We start from the raw sequence: 6,047 nt of genomic DNA, 5'->3' as shown, positions 1-6,047 counted from the left end.
TTTGGCTGCTCCCCCAGAATCCAGTTGCGTTACAGCTCATTGTTTCTGATCCATAGACATTATACGTTTCTTTGTTTGTCGCACATTTTGGACTCTAATTAAAACACAAAGGATCGCACACATTAGTTTATCAAAACACCCACTTTGGTCATCGGACATGCAACTGAAGAAACAAAGAACACAGGGTTGCCAACAGAGTTGCTCTCTAGGTGTATTTATTGTTGTCTGTGAGCCCCGGAAGAGGTCTTTTAAGTATCGTTTGCTGAAGAGTGGTTCCAGCAATTTATTGAATATTAACAACGCACTACGTACCTCATAACTTTGACTTCAGATTTGCTAGAAGCATAAAGGACGCATACAACATTTTGAAACGCCACTCAGCATTGTAGCCAGCACCGCTTGCTAAAACTTTGAATGAGTACTGAACATACAAAAAATGAACCCTCGTTTTATCATCGAGTAGTAATGTTATGATATAAATTAAGTAGGCCGGATTAAGTCTGCGGGATGGTATGGAGGCCAGATGGTCCCAAGAAGGATAGTCGGGATTCTACTGTATCATATCGTATGTAATCAATTGTTATTATTATTATTCTTATTATTATTATAAAACAGAAATAGACTCATGAATTCATTAACAACTTATTAACTTTAATTTACTGTAGTAAAGGAACATTTGTAATACGAATTATAAAGTAAATAACTCTAATCACACATTATATGTTCTGCTGAGCCTGCTTAGCTGCATACAGATGGCTAATTCGCAGCGGAATCGTTGATACAGCCAGCCTCATTGTTTCATCGAAGGATTTGAGTCTCCCTCACTATCTCTCTCTTTCATGCTTTCATTTCATTCAACTTCAAGTCTAGTTCACACAAATATGTAGCTGAAAACGCTAATAACTCATCTACTTCCATCTAGGATTTAATCGGGTATTCACTGTTTATTAAGAACCAAATGTATCCAAAGGGACGTCGCAAAACCTTGTTTTCAGTGTTCTGCCTGATTTGAAATCTTCCAGTTCCCCTTGTAAGCCTAAACATGAATTATTCGGAAGATATTTCGAATCCACGAATGAGTTACGATCCCAGTAAAAATCTTCAACAGCCTCTCTAAATTATTTTTTGAAATTCTCCTGCAAGACTACTAAATAATCTTTAATTGTCCACCAGCGCCTTTTATCGTCAATGAAGAGCCATACAATTGGGAACCATCTGATACGAACCATTTTCAGTTGTCATATTTAACTTATTAATAAATCCACACTAGTCAAAATATTTTCATTTCTACCTTGCATTTTTCTATTTAGTTCATTTAAGCACATGAAAGTATCGGAAAGATCTGTCAACTTAATTACCCATTCATCCTCTGCAAATAAATCTGCAGATTTATGCCGATCAATAGCAAAAAATACAAGTACCTCCTCTATAAGTTCAAACATGCGCGTCAACAGTTTACTACGGGATAACCATTTTACTGCTGTATGTAGCAGAAGTGTAGTGTGCTTTGATAGCATTTCTTGACACAAAACGTTAAAATGCCAAATATTTATGGGCCACGATTTGATGAAGTTCATGGCTCTGACTACTTCAAAAAAATCTAATGACTCTGAGCACTATGGGACTTAACAGCTGAGGTCACCAGTCCCCTAGAACTTAGAACTACTTAAACCTAACTAACTTAAGGACATCACACACATCCATGCCCGAGGCAGGATTCGAACCTACGACCGTAGCGGCCGCGCGGTTCCAGACTGAAGCGCCTAGAACCGCTCGGCTACTGCGGCCGGCTCTGACTACTTCGTCCATCATTATTTTTAGAGGACATGGCAAAGACTTAGCAACAGTGGCTTCAAGGTGAATGAGACAATGGTCGGTTTGTAAGTTAGGATCTACTTCGTGTACTTTACCCATAAGTCTTTTACTCGACCTGTCATAGAAGCAGTCTGCCTGTACAAATCCTCCCACGTTTAATTCATTACGGACCAAATATTCATTAGTTGCAGGAAAGTTTTGCACTGTTAGCCCATACGGGTAGTTCTTTGCAAAAAATAAGAAACCACTTTCGATTCTGGAGAAATGGAGGTACGCTCGAGAAGATAGGTTAATGAAAGGAAACTGACTTTTACAGTATTTGTAGATTCAGAGAAAGCTTTTGATAAAGTTGGCTCGAATATTCTCTTTGAAGTTATGAAGGTAGTAAGGATTAAATACGGTGAACGAAACGTTATTTTAAACTTGTAGAGAAACCAGACGGCCGTTATAAGAGCTGGTGGGAAGCAGTGGTAGGGAAGGGAGTGAGACAAGGTTGTAGCCTGTCCCCGATATATTCAGTTCGTACTCTGAGCAAACTGTAGATGAAACCAAAGAATTAAACTTGAGGAAGAAGAAATAAAAACTTTGAGGTTTGCTGATGTGATTGTAATTCTGTCAGAGACAGCAAACGAACTGGAAGAGCAGTTGAACGGAATGGACAGCACCTTTTAAGGAAGATATGGGAAGAACTTCAACAAAAGCAAAATAGTGATACTGGAATGTCGTGGAATTAAATCCGGTGATGCCTAGGGTACTGATTTAGGAAATAATTATTTGGGCAGCAAACGGCCGAAGTGTAGAGGATATAAAATGTAGACTGGCCATAGCAAGAAAAGCGTTTCTAAAGAAGATAAGTTTGTTTACATTGAATACAGGTTTAAATGTTAGGAAGTCTCTTCTGAAGGTATTTGTTTGGCATGTATTGATGTGAAACATGGACGGTAAACGATTTCGACAAAATGAGAATAGAGGTTTTTCAAATGTGGTGGTAAGATAATGCAGGAAAATAGATGAGTAGATCGTGTATCTAATGAAGAGGTACTGAACAGAATTGGGAGGGCAAGAAATTTGTGGCAGAACTTGACTAAAATTAGGTATCGATTGATAAGTCACATTCTGTTACATCTAGACATCAGCAGTTCAGTATGGGTGGATAGTGTGGAGGAGGGTAAAAATCGTAGAGGGAGATAAAGAGATGAATACAATAAGCTGGTTCAGAAAGATATGGGTTGTATTAGCTATTCGGAGATGAAGAGGCTTGCAGAGGGCAGAGTAGCATTATGAGTTACATGAAACTAGTCTTCTGCCTGAAGACCGCAACAACAACTACAACTTCCCCGCCAACAAAGCTTACATAGGAAAGAAGTTCTGTGTGATCGCCAGTGACGGTGGACTCGTCGATCTGAAGTGAGAACTTAAGACTGCTCTTTATTTTCTCTTTCGAAATGTCTTCGATTTCACTGGACATAACACTACCTCGGCGGCTGACCGTGTTGTTGGGTTGTTTTTGAGGAAAGAGACCAGGCAGCGTAGTCATCGGTCGCATCGGTTTCGGGAAGAACGGGGAAGGAAGTCGGCCATGCCCTTTCAAAGGAACCATCCCGGCATTTGCCTGAAGCGATTTAGGGGAAATCATGGAAAACCTAAATCAGAAAGGGCGGACGCCGGATTGAACAATCGTCCTCCCGAATGCGAGTCCAGCAGAAAGAGAAATTTTTCAAATTTCAGTAGTAGCTTCTGAACCAAGGACTATTTTTATTATTTCCTTACACGCGGGCATGTGTAACGTTTCTACGATTGTGTATGGTTTTTTGGCGTTTGCGATAAATTCGAGTGTCTTAACAGCTGCCTGTACCTTTCGCGAAACACATACCGATGTACTGATAAGCTTCACTTGTTTTTTATCTTGTTCCAACAACCGACGAAATTAATTCACATCTTTACTTAAAAGAGAGGAATGTTTTGTTGACAAATATCCATTCAATATACTGGGAACTAAGGCCGCATAACTGAGTTTTTCACCAAACACAACACTCTCGGGAATTGGGCATGTTTCGTGAGACCCGAAAGATAATTAATTATCGCTACATCGCCTTTGAACTAATTTCCGATTTTTTTCCGAGCTGGTTGGCTTCACTACTGGCACTCGAGGACACACCTCGTCGTGCAATGAACGTTTTATCCGCATCGAAAAAAGATGGTTTAATAACACTGTAATAGAAAATACTGGAGTAGCGATCAGAATATCCGCACTGCTGCAGCGGACAGCTGTCGTAAAACTGGACTGAAACATCCACACAATGGAAAGTCTAGGATGGAATAAAGTAGTATAAGTGAGTTGAAATACTATATTATTGTCTGACAACGTGTGGGGTAGTTTGGAGGCGAACGAAAAGAGCAGCGAAGTTTAACAAGCGGCCATCAACTGGAACAGATATCAACACAAGGCAATAAAATAATAAGAGGAGGACATTTTTGTTAATCCCTGGAATTGGAATTTTTGGGAAAAGCACTTACATCCAGCAGTACACAAAAGATACGGTGTTACAAAGTACTCTCACCCTAGAGGGATAGCCGTTGCAGTGGAGCCGGGAGCTGGCGAGAATACAGTTTACTTAAGATAAGCAAAATATAACAACAGTACTGATTAAATAAATTACATTTAATTTCTGTTAAAATGTAATGGTTATCAACATTTAAATATTGGTTAGTTAATTAAAAATATTATTTATTTATTATTCTAAATTAATATTCTTTATGTGTGCTTTTACTTTAATTATTTGTTTAGTTATTGGTTTTAGTTCGTTTAGCTTAGTTCCTTATTTCCTTTAATCTCTACTCCCCTGAAAAAAATGAATATTTCGTTTTAAATACCATAGGAGAGCAAGAGATGTATTCCGCAGCGGCGATCTTGCGGAAATTCCTCGTCGTTATCTGCTCCACCTGAAATCTCTTAAACCCTTACTCGCTACGCAGATCGTTCGGCACAACTGCGTGCTACGTTGTTTGATGAGTCTGGATGATAGGTCCAACAATTTAGAAAGTTAAAGTTTATTACTTCTCTCTCGACGAATTCTGACTGTGGAAAATGCAGGTTGTTTGATGAGTCTGGATGATAAGTCCATCAATTTAGCAAGTTAAAGTTAATTCGGAGATAATCTCTCGAGGAATTCTGACCGTGGAAAATTCAGGTTCGCACTGTCGTCCAAACTTCACTTCCGAGTGATCTACGTCTCGTAGTATCTGTGCCCTGATAATTAACTACTTCGGTATGGAGATATATACACCTTGAACACTTAATGTTAGTTATTGGATTTTATTTCATGCAAAAACTATTTGAACATTTAGTATATACCGTAATGGCATCTCACAACAATACAATCTCTCTCCTCTCACACGTACAATCTGTCAGTTTCCTTCACAAAGAGTTCCTAGTATTAAATCTTTGGTTCGATAAGACACAGAGACATGTTCGTATCACGAAATGTCCGATTCTCGCAGTCGGTACATGCCGTTCACCAAAATATCCATTCGTCTCACCTCCACTGTGGTATGTTGTAATTAATGATAGAACTGAACGAAATTTGCGTCGACACTAAAGGATGGCGGCATTTCTGGAGAGAGGAAGGTAGGGCTATAGGGGAGGTAAAATGAAGTGCAGTATTTGTTCTTATCAGCTTAATATCTGATACGTCCTGCATCGCAGGACCAGAATATTAAACTCATTTTTGGCTCATGACGGAGTGTTAGGGGCTTGCTCCACCTCTGTCGCGGGTTGGCCCGGCATTGCAGTACCGCCGGGATCGGCCCACCTAAAATTAATTAAAAAACAGCCTGTAATGGGTTAATATTCTGCAGTGATCAGGTAATCCCCTGGTGGCAATACTTGTCGCAGTTGTCGATGTGCCCAGTAGTTAGCTGCTTACACACCACGATTTCTTTCAATTAATTTAAGATTATGTAAAGAATTTTTTTTTTTTTTTTGCGGTTAGCCGGACCGCTCTTGCAGACGAAAAAAAAAAGAAAATGACAAAGAGAGGCAAAAAGAAATTTTTTAGAAAAAAACAAATATAAAAAAAAGAAAAATATCAAGACAATGCAAAGTCCATGATTCGCTATACAAGCATATTGCATAAACTGAAACGTAAGATGTTATATTTTAAAATTTTATAACGGTGATGATTCGTGATATGTCTACAACCGAAAGACGTTCAATTCTCTCGATAATACGT

The 6,047-nt window shown here is 39.0% G+C and overlaps 1 pseudogene; it reads left to right on the top strand.

Annotated features, from left to right (window-relative positions):
• The first annotated feature begins 5,425 nt into the window (after positions 1–5,425).
• Positions 5,426–5,632, top strand: LOC126458710 (U2 spliceosomal RNA; annotated as a pseudogene).
• The last annotated feature ends 415 nt before the right edge of the window (positions 5,633–6,047 follow it).

Source organism: Schistocerca serialis, chromosome 2 (assembly GCF_023864345.2).
Source record: "Schistocerca serialis cubense isolate TAMUIC-IGC-003099 chromosome 2, iqSchSeri2.2, whole genome shotgun sequence".
NCBI classification, from domain to species: Eukaryota; Metazoa; Arthropoda; class Insecta; order Orthoptera; family Acrididae; genus Schistocerca; species Schistocerca serialis.
The sequence above is the reverse complement of the archived record's forward strand: the minus strand, read 5'-3'. Positions and strand labels throughout refer to the sequence as shown.